The following is a 19,905-nucleotide window of genomic DNA, read 5'->3' as shown; positions in this document are numbered from 1 at the left end:
GAGCTATTTCATATTTTACTTTCTAGCCAAATGAAGAATAAAAATATTTTATTACAAAATAGAATGTAATTTCACTTACCATTTTTTTAATAAAATAATTTATTACAAGATATAATGTAATTTCATTTTCTTTTTGATATATTGATTCAAAATATAATCAAGATTCAGTTAATTTCATTTTTATTTATTTCTTATACTTTGGGCCTAGTAATGAAAACCATTATTTATAATAATAATGTCATATGTTGGTGTTTTTATCGTTTAGATAAAACTAATTTACTTTCTCGATAATTGCAATATATTTATAGTACAATAAAGAAAAAAATACTATAAACATATGAAAATTATAAATCTTAATAAGATCAACTCAAGATACTAGCAATGAGTATAGTGGCAAGCCTAGATAAAATTCTAATTTCTCTAATTCGAATCTTAGATAATAAATTTTGAAGTAAAAATAGATCTTACCACATTACTAATGCCGGGAGCTGGAGGAGAAACCACGAGTGCCTTGAACCATAAATAGGAATCCAGTGTATTAAATACTGCTCTGATACCACCTTGTAACAACCCTCCATGAATTTTAGTTAAAGATATTTTAGTGGACTTTATTAAAAATTCGGATTCAATTTGAACTTTGAGAAAACCAATTTAGAATTTATAAAAGTATTTCCCTTTACTTTAAATATAACCCACAAATCAAAGTTACGATTTTCATAAAGAGTGCTACCTAAACATCATCGGGGTTTTAGAAAACACTTGTAAGACAGCGGAAGGAAAATAAACTTAATTTACCCCGTTTAACAGACTAGATTCCTAAATCAGAGTAAAATATAATCACGAAAATCTCCATTTTTTCATAAGACCTTTTTACAGGCGAAAGTGAAAACATTATCTTTTACGAAATTCGGGTAAGACGTGCAAAGCATCAAGGTTCGTGATTCCTCGAACTCCGCTCCGCTGCGCACTCTGATTACTTCGAGAACCTGAAAGGGGGAAATTCGCATAAAGCGTGAGCCCAACCACTGGCTCAGTAAGAACTTTGGCCTGGCGATACTCACGCCTCTCTCAACGTGCCACTCACGTCCTATAAGAGTCCTAAAGTCTTCGTCTCTATGTTCTTGCGTGAAGGGATAAGCCTAAAGTTTCTACTATGTCCTCTATATTCAATTTATTTGTTTAGACCAAGACATTCAATCACATACGTGAAAGCACATAACATCACATACGATTACAAAGAATCACGAAGCATGAACATTATCATAACACATAGTCGAACATATAGCTCTACATATAAACATATAATATTGTTTACCTCAATCTTGGTATATTGGACACACAGTCCTCTTTCGTATTATACGGATATAAAATCCTTATCCTGCTCACGGACATAAAGCCCCTTTAGTATCAATTTAAGCATATAAATGCAATGCAACCGGATCCTTATTAGAACCCCAACGTGACATCTAACCATCAGGTAATATGCGACAACAACACAACAGTCACAAAAACACATCATTTCTACATAAATCACTTTAATATGCACAATGACCAAAATGCACGTGAATGCAATGCGTGTTAAAAATCCATTTTTCATTTTATCGGATCCGTGAAAGATTAATTCCTGTACTCAAATAATAAACCTGTTACGAGCCCGTTTTCACTAATGGGAGCTACCCACACATTTCATCCTAGTTTGATACCGGCCCTCTATATCCGAGTTGTTTATTACCGAGTATTCCATTATATCTTCCAATTTTCAAAACACGTGTTATGCATGGACATGAACACTTAGACCATAATCCTATTACCGTTTAAAGTTTAAACACTACAAATAACACACAAATATGTCACAATAAAATAACACAAAGATTTGCTAACCACATATTGTCACATAGACTAATTAAATCACACATATGACACAAATACATACACGGCTGTACACACACACACGGAAATGATATCCAATCAAGCGTAGCACAATAAACACAAATCACGTAAAGATTATTGTTCATCCACACACATACACATATAGCTGTACACACCCCCACATATATTTATGATAGTATATTTTATATTTACATAAACCATGGGTCAGAGTTTTCACTCGATGACCACGTAGGTTGCTATAGAGATATAATATAGCATAGCACACATATATAAGCCATGGATCGGGAATTATTCCTACAACCACGCACGCTAGGATATATAAATATATATTCGTTTATTTAACATATATATATAAAGTACGAAATATAGGATATACTATATAGCATTAACGAGTGTAATTAACCAATAAGTCCAAAAGTAATCTCAACAATCTTCAATACTTACACACGTACGGCACTCACGTAATGAATCTCAAACCAATATACCAAATCAATCGAAATATAGCAACACATAATGACTTAAATGAATCATTCATGACCATAACTATAGTTAATTCTAGTTAAATTCAACTTACCTTATTAGCTCAATATAATTTTAATTCTTATAGAGCGGCTAACAAAATGAAATCAGAGTTTCTAGCTCGGCTACAAAAAATGGCTCGAAGCATGGCATATGAACAAATCTCTGTCTGGCCGCTCTTGGCTAGGTCAACTTCTACACATGTACATCATTACCTGCATCATAAGAACCTAATGAGCTAATGGCTCAGCAAGTCAAAACTGATGTAATAGCAATATATCACATAACACGTTATTCATTCAATATGTACAATATCACATATAACTTCATTCATCATCCTTTCCTTTGAAATCCTTCTCTTTTTCGGGTACCCTTGAAGTGTGGTACTTGACTGATAGCAATAGGCTGTGGCTTTCGGAACCTGTTTATCATATTTGGCCAATAGATAATACGGGGTTTCCATACCGGCCTTTGCCTTTCGACCTCAGGTATTAGCCGTATTTCATTTCTTTAATTGTGGGTTTTCCACACTGGTCTTTCGACCTCAGGTATTTGCCACCATGTGTTGGGTCCGCCGGTCCCTCCCGCGTCCCTTGCCTACTCGACCATCAATCAAGTACCATACTCCCATTTTCAAAACATATTCTTTCATATCACTATGACTCATCAATGATTCAAACATCATGGAGAACACGTAGCAAAAGTCACATTAAAGCACACATAATTTGGTTCTTATGATGAGCAAATGAAAGCTTCAACTTACCTCAAGTTCAATGTGGTGTATGAAGTGAAAAGATCAGTCTCATATAGGATGTGCTAGAAGCCTTGATTAGAGATGAATTCAAACTTCAAAACATAGGATTTTCAGCTAGAAAAGGTGCAGAACTTGTTCTAGCTATACTTCTATGAGTTCTTATGGTTCGATGTTCTCTTATGTGAATATGGAAGTGAAGAAATAAGAAGAGAAGCTTAAGGGAACAGGTCTGGTCGTTTTTGGAAGAAGAAAAATGAAAATGAAGACCAAAACACAAAGTCTTCACTTATCTATCCATTCCCGACAAGGCCAAATGGAGGATGATGATTGGAAGGCTTATATTTGCTGGATTCTTGTGGTTATTCCACGTTTTTACAGCTTGAGATGAGATAGTGGGCTGATGTTCACTCATTATAATCAAGTGTAAACAAAATCAGAATGGTCTTGTGCAACCTAGTCAACCAACCAATCAAATTGCACCCTTTTGCATACTTTTGGTTTTAGTCTAATATGAGCTACTTCAAGTAATTATATATGTAATTAATCATATTAAAATGTAATTAAAATGCAGAAATGGATCTAAGACAAATATATCACCGTTTAGCACATTGATCCCTCATTAACCGAGAAACTGAGCTTCTCACTACAATAAATCACTTAAGTTCATGTTAAATCATAAAGTAGAAGTTCAATAACATGTATCATGTATTAGCACATTTTAAAGAAAAGTATTCGATCACGTATTAAAACACAATTAAGGCACATGTGTAGCAAGTAGTCGTGATCATGCATCATGAATAATGAATTATAACTATATGCATTGATGCAATATGCTTATTATTGGCCATGTATGGATGATTGGGCATTACAATCCTTTCATCCTTATAAAATTTGCCCTCGAAATTTGACGTACCGGACAATATATTTGCTATGCGTTTCTTCCTCTCTTTCCCACGTGACTTCTTCAATAGAATAATTTCTTTGAGTGAAAGTTTGCCTCTTCTGTTGATGAAATTTCTGAATTTGCTTCTCATCAAAGTCAGCCATCAATGCGTTGTCCACCACTTGTCGAAACTCGTTTGGAGAAGAGATCCTTACATCTTTTCTAATAAATGGGTTGAGGCCTCTCATGAAGTGATCCATCTTTTCTTTGTTATCTTTGGCTATGTAAGGTACATACTTGCAACCCTCCTCGAATTTTCGCACGTAGTCACATACGGACATTTCATTATGCTTCAATTCTAAGAACTCTTTAACTTTGAGTGACCAGACATCCCTCGTGAAATACTTGTCATAAAATATTGTTTTGAATGCCTCCCATGTCAACTTCTCCATGTCCACTACAAGTTTTGTACCCTCCCACCAAGTTCTAGCTTCTTTCTTCAATAGGAAAATGGCACAAAGTACTTTCTCGGAATCTTCGATACGCATGTAGTCAAAGATGACTTCTAGAGATTTAACCCATTATTCTGCAACCATAGGATCAGACCCATCATAGAAATCAACAGGTTCCATTTTACGAAACTTCTCATACACGATAAGCGAATTATGGTGTCTAGCTTGTACAGGAGGTTGTTGGTTTTGTTCATGGGTTCGCTGCTGCATATCGAACAATTTTTGTATCTGTTCGCCATGCATTCTAGTCTGTTGCTGAATCAAACCAGCTAAATTATCAACTAAGTTGTAGTCACCCTCGTGGTCAACATTCCCTATCTTCATTTTTGGTGCCATTACTTCCTATACATTGCAGAATCTCATCCCATTCATTAGCCAATACTAATGCACAATCATGACAATGGCATATATATGTTAATAAATCAAACACATAGGTAAATAAGAAGAGAGTTAACCAAGCTTCCCAGCCAAATTATGTTCATATGCCTTCTTCTGTCTTCAGAAAAGATTTTAAACCTCCGCTCTGATACCACAAAATGTAACGCCCCACAACCTAACAGCAGAATCCAATCGGATCCCCACCATTAAGTTAGGGATGCTAACCTTTTTACACATACTTGAACATTATGGTTTTAATACAAAAATACATAATATGCTTTGAAAAGAAATCAAACTTTGTACTTTCTGAAAATCTGTATATATATATATATATATATATATATATATATATATATATATATATATATATATATATATATATATATATATATATATATATATATATATATATATATATTCATGGTTTACAAAGGCTAACAAAATGAAATCAGAGTTTCTAGCTCGGCTACAAAAAATGGCTCGAAGCATGGCATATGAACAAATCTCTGTCTGGCCGCTCTTGGCTAGGTCAACTTCTACACATGTACATCATTACCTGCATCATAAGAACCTAATGAGCTAATGGCTCAGCAAGTCGAAACTGATGTAATAGCAATATATCACATAACACGTTATTCATTCAATATATACAATATCACATATAACTTCATTCATCATCCTTTCCTTTGAAATCCTTCTCTTTTTCGGGTACCCTTGAAGTGTGGTACTTGACTGATAGCAATAGGCTGTGGTTTTCGGAACCTGTTTATCATATTTGGCCAATAGATAATACGGGGTTTCCATACCGGCCTTTGCCTTTCGACCTCAGGTATTAGCCGTATTTCATTTCTTTAATTGTGGGTTTTCCATACTGGTCTTTCGACCTCAGGTATTTGCCACTATGTGTTGGGTCCGCCGGTCCCTCCCGCGTCCCTTGCCTACTCGACCATCAATCAAGTACCATACTCCCATTTTCAAAACATATTCTTTCATATCACTATGACTCATCAATCATTCAAACATCATGGAGAACACGTAGCAAAAGTCACATTAAAGCACACATAATTAGGTTCTTATGATGAGCAAATGAAAGCTTCAACTTACCTCAAGTTCAATGTGGTGTATGAAGTGAAAAGATCAGTCTCATATAGGGTGTGCTAGAAGCCTTGATTAGAGATGAATTCAAACTTCAAAACATAGGATTTTCAGCTAGAAAAGGTGCAGAACTTGTTCTAGCTATACTTCTATGAGTTCTTATGGTTCGATGTTCTCTTATGTTTATATGGAAGTGAATAAATAAGAAGAGAAGCTTAAGGGAACAGGTCTGGTCGTTTTTTGAAGAATAAAAATGAAAATGAAGACCAAAACACAAAGTCTTCACTTATCTACCCATTCCCAACAAGGTCAAATGGAGGATGATGATTGGAAGGCTTATATTTGCTGGATTCTTGTGGTTATTCCACGTTTTTACAGCTTGAGATGAGATAGTTGGCTGATGTTTACTCATCATAATCAAGTGTAAACAAAATCAGAATGGTCTTGTGCAACCTAGTCAACCAACCAATCAAATTGCACCCTTTTGCATACTTTTGGTTTTAGTCTAATATGAGCTACTTCAAGTAATTATATATGTAATTAATCATATTAAAATGTAATTAAAATGCAGAAATGCATCTAAGACAAATATATCACCGTTTAGCACATTGATCCCTCATTAACCGAGAAACTGAGCTTCTCACTACAATAAATCACTTAAGTTCATGTTAAATCATAAAGTAGAAGTTCAATAACATGTTCATGTATTAGCACATTTTAAAGAAAAGTATTCGATCACGTATTAAAACACAATTAAGGCACATGTGTAGCAAGTAGTCGTGATCATGCATCATGAATAATGAATTATAACTATATGCATTGATGCAATATGCTTATTATTGGCCATGTATGGATGATTGGGCATTACACATATAATTTATATTAATTAGGTTATTATTTCAGTAAAGACCAAGAGGTCCTTACCCATGAAAACCAAAGGCTAAGGAAGAGAAGAAACCAAGGATCCATGGAGTTTTGGCTTGGAAGTCTTTGGGCTTGACATTGGTGGTATTGGAGAGCTTTAGGACTGAGTTTTGAGAGATTATATGGTTATTTCTTTGAGTGTATTTGGGGAATCTCGAATTTAGGGAGAGAGAGGCATTTTGAGAGGATTTTAGAAGAGAAAAAAAAGGGACTTTTATGAAGAATATTGAAGGCTTTGAAGTGGAAGATGAATTCTTCCTTTTTGGGGCTGTATTTGGACGAGAAAAGAGGAGAGAAGGGCTGATTTTGTGTGCTGAAAATCTGAAGAGAAAGAGTCTATTTATAGGAGAGTAGAGGGACTTACTTGCAATAAAGAAGACAAGAGGGTGTAGATAGCAATTATGATGACTACGACACTTGAAAACACACCACAAATCCTACACACACACACAAAGCCTATATATATATATATATATATATATATATATATATATATATATATATATATATATATGTATCTATATATAATATTAAAATAATAGAAAGAAGATTTTGGGAAGAAATTCTCCATGTACTTACCGAAAGAGAGTTATGGGCATATGTCTCATACATGTACATAAAATAAACACGCACATAAAACATACATACACACATAATTAAATCCTCACATATATAATCAAGCACATATAATATATCATAGTATATATATACATTCATATAATATGTCATACATACACATGGCACATTCATATAATTCACACATATGCATAATAAATTACACGGATCATGCACACACATAAGAACATATAAATATTTAATTACAGAATAAAAGAAAAATTGAGTGGAACTATTAACCAAATTATAAAATCTATTATAATTCATATAAACACTTAGATACATGGGATTAACTAATTACTAATCATAAATCCATTAATTACACTATGAAAATTCATGAGTTAACTAATTCAATTAAATTGCATAATAAATTCTAATTCACAAAATTCGTAGGAGTAGACTCGCAGAATCACTTAATCACGAAATCGAAGTTACTAAATCATTTAATCAAACAAGTACACCTAATTCATAAATATCATAATTTATAAAAATCACTTAAACACTTAGAATGCATTGAAATTACTAAATAATCCATGAGTGCATATTCATCATTTATTCAAAACAATCTCATTTAATTCATATATACAATTAAGGTGCATAGCATTTACTAATTAATTCATGAAAGGTAATGTACGTATGGGAATGAACATATTGATAATTTATTCAATAAATCCCTATAATATGCTTATGAAAATGTGGGGTGTTACATTTAAATTTATTAAACTTATATTATGGAATATAGATATCTTTGAGTAACACTTTTTTTTTCATTTGAAGATATATTTGAGTAACACATTCATATGGAATATTGCTCGAAAAGATTAAATTACAGTGAGCTCGTAGGAAATCCACATGTCATTTGCTACAAGCTAAGTGAAAAAAAAAATTCGAAAAATAATGCACTCAAAACTCAATAAAAGAAATAATAATGCACTTGGGGAAAAAATATCTTCATTATTCGTCTTTTACACAGATGATGAATGGTTAGACTGATACGTCAAAGTGTTGTATAAATCTAAGTCTACAAACATCCAACAAATTATTCCAACAAATTATATTTATTCTTTAAGATAAACAAATTAACGACTAATGAAAATTGGCCAGGGACAAAGAAATAAAAAAACAACATCAATAACTATTTCAATGGGATTGTGAATGAAGAATTGCGTCTCGCACCCAAAATTGACTTTAACTAGCAACATGCATCCTAATATTTCAAAAATTGCAATGTCCACCCTCAAATGATATTTCTCACGGCAAACTACAACCTACATTAAATTCTTGTGAGATATTAATCAAAAATTTAGTATATCAGGATAGTTTCACTTTTGAAGGAATTTTAATGTTTGATCGTATATTATAGTATTTATTTCGTAATTTTATATTATTATTGTTATACATATAATACAAAAAAATAACTAATTTTTTTTAATTAAAAGTTAAATTACAATTTCATGTTTTTTATCTATTTAATTTTCAAAAATAATTCAAAGAAAATATCATACATTAAAAACAAAATTACATTATTATTTATTTATACACTTTTTGTAGTATGCATCTACTTACTTTATTCTACTTTTTTTTTCAATTGTTGATTAAAAATTTAATTTGATTTTAAACGTAAGGTTCTATATTATTTTAAATATATTTACTGCGGTATTTAAAAAAGAAATTGAAACATCTTGAAAAGAATTATCTATAAAAAGGTGAAATATTTTGTGAGAAATCTACATACGGATTTAAAACCTTTTCAATTAGAATGGATATTTAGGTCATTTTCACCTCTAAAAAATAATTTTGTTTGAAGCCTTATTCTATTTTAATCTATTTATTTTTTACCAGCTATGCCTTTTTTTTCAAAATAAAAATGTTCCTCGTGTTTTGGTTTAGGGTGCAAATTTAGACCGGATGTCCTCTTTTAATAGGAAAATCGGAGGCCATAGGATGATTGATACGTGGATAGTTTAAATAAAAATATAATAAGGATTCTAATAATTGGAAAAAAAGAAAAAGAAAAAGAAAAAAGAAAACCCCAGCATAACCCGTAACCCCTCTAACCCTAATTATAATAGCGTGATTTATTAAGAGTGCCACATGTTAAAAAATTAGTTGAATCTGATTTATATTAAATATCGGCTGATCAGCTCAGAATTTAATCTCTTTGGTTTAATATTTAATAATAAATTATGTAATTTTGTGGAGAATGATAATTTTTTGAATTATTTTTTACATTACAACTCAATCAAAATACATAGGAAGTTTTTGAAATTATATATTTTTGAACTGTACTATGAAACACATAAAATAACTCATCAATTATTTTTAAATTCTTAATTCAGATAAAATGATTAAAAGATATGAAGTAGCAAATAAAATATAAACAAGAATGATATTTTCTTTTAATGTTAAAATATCGTGCTATATTGATTTTTGGTTAAAGTCTCACAAGAATTTATATAGGGTGCATTTTGTCCTGAGATATATAATTTATGGGTGAACTTTTCAAATTAAAATGTTCGAGTTCAAAACGTCAATTAGTGTCAATTTTGAGATGCAAAATGCAATTCACTCGTCTATAAAGAAGAAAGTATGAAATATAGTGAGCTTCAATAAAACAAATGCCAAAAAAAACTAAGAAGCAAGTAAATATCATTCAAAATTTTGATAACGACGACTATAGTAAAAAATACAATAATTACGAAAAGATAAAAAAATTATATGGTTATGAATATACATAGGCAAAATCGTATGAATTTGTTTTTTCTTTTTATCTATTTTACTATTATTTAATAACTAATTTCGAATTATATTCTATTCCAAGAGGTATCAATCAAAATATTACTATAATAAATACCCCCTGAAGAGGTAAAACTACTATTATGCCCTTATTTGCAATTTTCGCCCAACTGCATTCAACATTACTGCACTTATCATTTAGGACCTGCATTTAGTATTTTTGTACTGCATATATCATAATTTTTAATTAATAATTTTTTTTTATTTTTGTATATATATTGTACCTGTTTTTATTATTATTTTATTTTTTTATAAAATATATTTTTTTAATATTTTGATTTTTATTAATTTTTTTTATTTTTATTTTATTTTTTAATGTTTTTTTTATTTTTTAATTTTTTTTTTAATTTTTTTTTTATTACTTGAAATTTTGGTAAAATTACTCAACTGAAAGTATACTATACATGACTATAGTGTACTACAAGTTCAGTAGTCATGTATAGTTACATGTAGTCATGTACTGTCTTTTTACCCCAAAATTCATATACACAAACAAAAAAAATTCACAATTTATCTTGATATTATAAATCAACTAACAAACAAAAAATAAAAAAATACAATCACATGCATATATTCTTCAAACATGAACAAGTATTACTGTACATTAAAAACCTATAGCATAGATATAACTGTATGTCACTACAAGTGACTATAGTTATTTACAATTATCTATAGTTATATATAGTGGCATAAAGTATAGACTACTGTAGCATGAATCCAACTTCACAATGGCACTTCATCGAATTTTATTCTCTGCATGTCATAAAATTATAATAAAAGCAAAACCTGCGACAAAAAAAATACGAGTTAAATAGCAAAATGGAACATGCGAGTTAGATTACATGAAAAATATAAAAAAAAAACATGATTTTTTTTTTGTTGATAAATTTACTAAACTGAAATCGACTACAAATGACTATAGTATACTACAAGTCCTATAGTCATGTATAGTTATATGTAGCCATGACTATACATAATTACATATGACTAACTATATATGACTGTATATGACTAAATATAACTGTATATTCACCTGACTCAAATCACCCATGTAAGTAACCACTACTGGTTAAATTTCTATTACAGACAAACAAAACTCTCACACTTTAGGCATTTCGAATCATCTTCAAATAAATACAAAAAATAAATTACATAAGATTTATAATAAAAAATCAAATTACATGAAAAAACAAAAAAACATGATTTTTTTTTGTTGATAAATTTACTGAACTGAAATCAACTACAAATGACTATAGTATACTACAAGTCCTATAGTCATGTATAGTTATATGTAGCCATGACTATACATGACTACATGTGACTGACTATATATGACTGTATATGACTAAATATAACTGTATATTCACCTGACTCAAATCACCCATGTAAGTAACCACTACTGGTTAAATTTCCATTACAGACAAACAAAGCTCTGACACTTTAGGCATTTCGAATCATCTTCAAATAAATACAAAAAATAAATTACATATGATTTATAATAAAAAATCAACTTAATCCAAATAAAAATATTTTAATATTAATTGTTCACAGATCTTCGAAAACATAGTAGATCTGTTTTTTTTTTTTTAATAAATGCAATAAATATATACAAATCGAACACTACCAATTTCATATCTGAAATTCAACATTAGATCTGACTACACATCGTCGGATCACAATTTAAAATTTTCGAATTCAGTTGGTTTTCATAAAAAAAACAATAAAATAAGGTGAAATAGTGATAAGAATTCAGATCTTAAAAAAATAAATTAAAAATGGATTGGCATTCATAAATTAAAAAAATAACTTAAAAAAGTGAAGTGAATGCCGAGTTCAAGGCGGTGGGAGGAGCAACGACGGCCGGCACAAGGCCGTGGAGGAGCAGCGGCGCAAGGCTTTGGCGGAGCAGCGGCACAAAGGGGTGGGGGGGGCAGCGGAACAGCCGATGCGGCGGAGCGGCGGAGTAGCGGAGAAGGCGGAGCAGCGGAAGCGGAGCAGCGGAGAAGGCGGGGAAGCGACGGTGGGAGGTGAGAGAGAGAGAGAGAGAGAGAGAGAGAGAGAGAGAGAGAGAGAGGAGAAAACGTGGGAGGAGGGAGAGAGAAAAGAAAACGACTGGGAGAAGGGAGAGAGAAATTAACGAGAGTTGATGAGAGGGTTAGGGTTTTAAATTGTAACTAAAAGGGCAAAATTGATATTTCAATTTGTTTAGGGGGTCTATCAAATTAAGATTATAATTTGAGTTTTTGACTAGAAAAGAAAAATCCATAGGACCTATCCCTATATATTTTCAAAACTAGGGGGTTATTCCTCATTTCCCCATATATATATATGGGCTATATGACAAAACCCCCCTCAATGAAATTTTATGTTATGATAAATCCAATTTTTAATTAAAAATTTGATATAAACCATTTGACTTAAATTATCTAAAATGTCCTTATTATACTCTCTCTTCAAAATAATTTCCCCATAAATTTCACGGCATCTCAGTTTTTTTATTTTTTCATTCCTTTTCTCTTGTTGATTTATTTCAAAAAAATATGGTTTTTTTTTATTTTAATTTTATTTAAAATACTTTTATTTTATTTAATTTTTCTATTTAGTTTTTATTTTTCCAACAGTTGGTTTAAAAAATATGATTTTAATTCCCAATTTTTTTATTTATTTTTTTTATTTTTAATTTTTTTCACCAGGATTACAAAAATTAAAATTCACTATATACTCATCGAAAACTACTATATATCTTCGAAAACCACTATATATTATCGAAAACCACTATAAGTTACCCTAAAATTCACGGTAATATTAACGTAATCCACTTTAATATTAGCATAATCCACAACAAACGCATCGAAATCCACTAAAAACATATGAAATCCACTATGAATGAACGTAATCCACTACTAACACAACTCGAAAAACAACGAAAAAACCCGCAAATCCACTATTCATAAATCCACTAATTCAAAACGTAAATCCACTATTTGGTCCAGGAAAAGTGCACCACCACCACCACCAAAAAGGATCACGATGCGTCATTCCGGGTATTGTACTACGGCAACACCATTACTTAAGTGTTATCTGCGAATGCCCAAAACACACGTTCAACGACAAACCCTCTCTCGTGGAACTCACTGTGGTGCCACATGTTTCCAACTAAGTCTCCCGCCTTCTTGGTGGCCTCTGCACCCTTCTTTCCCCATTCACACAAAGCATCCTTAACCTCGTTGCATTATCTAACATCCCCCCTGCCGCCATTGCTTGATCTGTCAAGAAACTGTAACAAGGAAAAAGAAATTAAAGACATGTCAATTCAATTCATTCAAAACATCTCCCTTTCCAAGCAACTTAAAATCCACTCAAATCTTATCGAAATCCACTATAAAGTTATCGAAATCCAATTATCGAAATTCACTACAAATTTATCAAAATTCAATTGAAAATTAACTTACTCCACAACCAAATTAACATAATCAAGTATGTAACTATCTAAATCCACTATTAAACTATTCGAATAAGAAAAAATTCCCAATAAATAAAAAAGGACAACAAAAAAGTGGTTAAAAAAACAACCTCAACGTTGATTTGCAACTCCATCGGAATTTATCGAAATTCACTATAAAATTAACGAAGTCCACTATACGATACAACCAAAGAACAATAACAAACATATAAGATTTATGTTTTAATTTTTCAAAACTAATCACAAATCCAACGAAAAGTTGTCGATGAATTCATACACAAATTTATTTTTATTTTATTATATTGTTTTCTAAACATTGTATTGGTTGCTGAATTCCGAGGTTTTGCTTCTGATGTCAAAAAATATATAGAGGAACACAACTTTTTTACCATTTTGGTTTGAAATATCAAATTCATCCAATAATCATTTTGTACAAAAAATGGTTAATTTTTTTTTTTACATAAAAATGTACCTTCTGTCCGAATTGGAAAAAAATAATTATACTCAGAATTAAAGAACATAATTCTAAGTTTCGTACCAACATTCCCAATTATCAAAGAAAACAAATTACCCAATTAAAAGTTGAGAGGCTCCAAAAAAACAATTAATAAAAATAAATAAGAAAAAATCAAAATTTTCTATTTTTTCGTATTACCCATACATCTCGTCGACCCACCGCAAAACATCGCCGCCTCTTCCTCCACCGACTGGGAAGATTGAGATCGCCGCCCTAAAGGATGAAGGAGCCGCGGTGCTGTCGTGGTGAATGACGAGGAGGCAGACGAAGGCGGTCCATCAGAGCGGTGAAGATGGGGGAGGCGATGGAGTGGGAGGTCTCACCCTCAGCGAAGGAACCGAGATTTGGGGGAAGAGATCGATAATGTGGATAAGAGAGGGGACGACACCGTTGAAAGAAGAGAGAGAGAGAGGAGAAATCTGTAGAAAAAGAAAATATTGAGAACGTGAATTGTATAGGGTTAGGTGAAGGGTATAAAAGTGAATTAAATTATTTATGATTAATTAAAAGATATTTTGGATTTATCTTAAAAAATGAAAAAAAAATTGGACCTCTCTTAATTGGACAATGCATATGAGGGGGATTTGTGAAATAATTCCATATATATATATATATATATATATATATATATATATATATATATATATATATATATATATATATATATATATATATATATATATATATATATAGACACACACACACACACTTACACAATCGTAAGTGTACTCTCTTCGGGTCAAGAAAGCTCACGATTCATAGTTTACGATCTATGTTAATATTATAATAAAATAAGAGATTAGACAGAGGATAAGAAAAATAAAAATCTAATGTGTGAAATTAATTATTGTGAAACTGTGACTATGAGTGAAATTGAACTTGTGATTACTTGGTTTATGAAGTAATGTGAAAGTTATGTATTCGTTATGTGTATAATTATTTGGGTTATGTGCTCTTACGTAAACATAATATGATCACTTGAAAATAGCTGTGCTATGTGATCATTTTCACTTATGTGGTTTGGAAGCATAGAATTAAGCATACATATATTGAATAAAAGCACAGTTTTATACACATGAAACGTTTTTCGAAGGTTCTGATGAACAAGCACGGAATATGGAAACATCTACATCCATAGTAAACTGGAAGAATTTCTTATCGAGAAAGGGCAGGGGCGACTATAACAAAAGATATAACTCACTTTAAAAACTGATTACTATAGAATACGATTGAGAAAGGGATAGTTGTGACTATCACAAAAGGTATGGTTCGCACTAAACGAGTTACACGATTTATCGTCGAAACCTTGAAACAGTTTTTCAAACGGGCTCCAAAATGATTTTTCATGCATACAATCGCGTTATGTGTTGCATTTTTACATAATGTAATGATATGGAAAAAGATAAATGGTTATGAGAATGTTAGAACGAGAACTAGAAAGTGTTATCGAACCGAAAAGAAAGGAAAATGGAAATTGAACGAAAAGGTAATTAAGAAAAAAGGCAAAATAGTAGGTGGAAGAAGTATGTGACATTTATGTATATTTATGAGTATAAATCTATATAATTAAATATCTTAACGCTTGCTATGCTCCAATGTTTTTATTGTGACTTTTAAAGGCTCATATAGGCTTTGCTCGATGTAAGTTATTCAAGCACCGGTGAAGACGAATAACATTGGAGCCAAGTCGAAGAGCCGAAGGGTTGGCTCAAATAGAGCCGGTAGATTTTAGTAGCTTTAATACTATTATCATGGTTTTATTTGTATAGTTTACTTTTAAAACTTTATAACGTTATTATGGAATGTACTACCATACAATGTTTTTGAGTTATGGTAGTTATTATTATTATTATTTGCAACCGACAATGGAAATTTTTTTAAAGTTATTTTTGGGATACCAATTTTACTCTTATAATATATTATTTTCCCATTAAACTTGTCTTCTCTCGAAAGTATTCCAAGTATTAGTAATGTTAAATCGAACAAGAAAAATCGATTTATGATGTGTTACCAAACCATCTACAAGCCAAAACATCGGAACAAGGTTTTAAAACTCTTATAATTTCAAAGTGTAAGTAAAAGAATATTTTTATATTCACCTCTTAAATTTTATAGAAAACATTGACGCTGTCATTTTATCCATAAAACATTTATACAATTTATCTTATAAAGAGAAATAAATATAGGGTATGTTAACCGCAAATTTTTCGAATCTGTAAAACATAAATACAAGACAAGAAAAATATAGGAAAACAAATAAATATATTATCAAACGAAAGCGGATTACAATCTCCGTAATTCCCCTGATTCTTCTCTCCTATTCTAATTTTGATTCAAGGGCTTAAAGGCTTGTTCTTGAATCGAACATATGATTTCCTATCACGAACATCTCGAATCTAAATATGTTATGAATTCGAGGAATCGAATATATGATTTCCTATCACGAACACCTCGAATTCAAATATGTTATGAATTCGAGGCGGAGGCTCGAGACGTGAGCTTGAGAGCTCGATATGTGTCTGTGTGAGTCTGATTTTTACATGCACCGAAAGCCCTCTTTTTATAGCCGCGAGCTAGGGTTTCTTGACTTGTAGGATGGGCCGGACATTTTAAAGCCCAAATATATTATGGACTTTAATTTGAGACCTAAATTAATAACCGATTTATTTTGGTTATTAATTAGTAATTTATCTCAAAATTTCGATGTCTACAAATGCCCCCACTTCTAGTCTCGGCGAAGAACATGTTGAATATTTGTAAGACGAGACTTGAAGTAATCGAATTTTCTTTCATTTGTTGGCTTCCAAACCTCTTTCCTCAACTTTGGGGTTTAATTTGATAAATCCTTCACCTTGAGGGACTTAAATGATAAGTCCTATTCTTCGATAAGGGCTCAAACGCAATTTATTGCATCTTGATTTGGGGATCAACTAATCCATCCGCAGCACCTCACAATTACTCCGACGGCGGCTCACACCTTGGTCTCAACATCTCTCTTTGTAACTTTGAAAATTTCTCCATATGCATATGTTTCACATATTCACGACCACACCATGGGCGGTGGTAATGAAGAGCGGCGCAGTAGCATCTTTGGATTCGCCGGAAGAGTTCCGCGCAACACCTAGACGATGGCGAGCTTGGACTATAGGCAGCATCTTTGTTGTCATCGGAGGAATAGGTGGCGCGGCTCTTCAGTCTACGGTGAGTTTGACTGGTGGATTTGAGCGGCCAGCGGTTTGCGGCGGCGAAAGAGGATATAACACCGTCGAGGGCTTCCGGCGGCAAAAATTGAAACGGGATTCTTCAGGCGACGATCGGCGGGCATTATTCCGGCGGCCTCCCGGATTTGACATAGCGGGGAGAATTGTTGGCCAAGGCAAATGATCGCCATGGCTGGCCCCTTTTTTATTTTTTTTAAAATTCATTTAGGGACAAAGATTGTGGATCTGTATTTTTTTTTTTGCTGCCAAAGAGGGGATTTGCTGGAGATTTTCTTCCTTCGTCAATACTCCAAATCTTTTGGCAACTCAATCGGTCGAAGCATAGTAGATTGGAGAAGAAATTGTAACACTCTCTATTATGTAAAGAGGGAAATTTCCTTATCCAATTACTCTGCTTCTCTGCCCCCAAGCGAATAAATAAAGAGTTTTACCCCTTTTTTTTTTTTTTTTATTCCCATCCATATTCACGAGTAGCAATGGTTTCTTAGCCGCCATTGGACAGTTGAATGGACTTAATTTTGACATCGGAGGAAGAGATGAGGGGCGAAGATGGTCCCACCGGGCGTGCCAATTTGTTAACCGCAAATTTTTCGAATCTGTAAAACATAAATACAAGACAAGAAAAATATAGGAAAACAAATAAATATATTATCAAACGAAAGCGGATTACAATCTCCGTAATTCCCCTGATTCTTCTCTCCTATTCTAATTTTGATTCAAGGGCTTAAAGGCTTGTTCTTGAATCGAACATATGATTTCCTATCACGAACATCTCGAATCTAAATATGTTATGAATTCGAGGAATCGAATATATGATTTCCTATCACGAACACCTCGAATTCAAATATGTTATGAATTCGAGGCGGAGGCTCGAGACGTGAGCTTGAGAGCTCGATATGTGTCTGTGTGAGTCTGATTTTTACATGCACCGAAAGCCCTCTTTTTATAGCCGCGAGCTAGGGTTTCTTGACTTGTAGGATGGGCCGGACATTTTAAAGCCCAAATATATTATGGACTTTAATTTGAGACCTAAATTAATAACCGATTTATTTTGGTTATTAATTAGTAATTTATCTCAAAATTTCGATGTCTACAGGGTACAACAAAAAGATAGTTGTTGAGCAATTGATGTGATGCGATCTCTCGAGTATCATAAGATTTCTTTACTGAACGTAAGAAAACTCTTGTTTATTATTTCCCTTCTTTATCAAAACCCTAGCACAAAACGACTATTTAAAGAGAATAAAACCCTAGAATCCTAATCTAACTAGGAAAGATAATTACCTAAACTAATTAAATACCTAATAATCTCCTAACCACTACTAACTCACGGCCATCTATAACCCTAAACAACTATTCTAGTTAATTAATAATTAAATAATGACTAACTAATAATTAACGATATATTAAATAATAATATATCGTATCAAACCACCCCTCTTGAAATGAACCTTGTCCTCAAGGTTCCAATAATTGCAGCTCTCTCTTTTGCGCTTCCACCTGTGTTTGACTACATCGAATTGCGTCCCGAGTGAATCCGAAAAACATGACGAACGATCAAGATTTTTACCACATTGTTTAGGTTGATCGAACGAACTCCTCAAGGCTTTTGGAAAAATTCTCAATATTTTTCCCGATAAAAAAGCCTCTTCAATTACCTTTTCAGATTCCGGTTCATTCACAATCACCAATTCTTGTTCGTCTTTTTTCCTTTCAACAACATGGAAATCTCCCAATATCCATTGTAGTTCTTCATTCTCATCTGTGGTTAATTCCTCATCTTCGTCCCAAATTATCTCCGTTAACTCCGATTCTTCTTCTTTCGGCTCTTCGTCCCACTTTATATCACTTAAATCCGATTCTTCTTCTTTCGGCGAACTCACAAACAATTGGGGTTCTTCGAAAAATTCATCGTCGTCCTCTTCCTCTTCCTCCGGCGATAGGCTCGGCAGCGGCGGTGGTGATGGTAGCGGTGGCGTTGGCGGTGATGCGCGGCGGTCCCTTCGGCTTTTATGATGGCTTTGACGTCGTCCTTGACTTTGTTCAAGCAATTTCTGAAAATTAATCCGTAATTTCTCTATGGATTTTTCCAATCGCTCCAACCGTCTTGTTTCTGACATCATGATTTCACAAAGTTTTGATGTGATCTCAACTTTGCTCCAGCGTAGCTTTGATATAATCGCTGCCTTGCTAACGAAGCGTTGGTGTTAATCGCAACTTCGCTCTGATACCAATTGATGCGATCTCTCGAGTATCATAAGATTTCTTTACTGAACGTAAGAAAACTCTTGTTTATTATTTCCCTTCTTTATCAAAACCCTAGCACAAAACGACTATT

This window comes from Erythranthe guttata, chromosome 13 (assembly GCF_056151865.1).
Source record: "Erythranthe guttata isolate IM_541 chromosome 13, IM_541, whole genome shotgun sequence".
Taxonomy (NCBI): Eukaryota; Viridiplantae; Streptophyta; class Magnoliopsida; order Lamiales; family Phrymaceae; genus Erythranthe; species Erythranthe guttata.
This window is presented reverse-complemented; position numbering follows the sequence as displayed.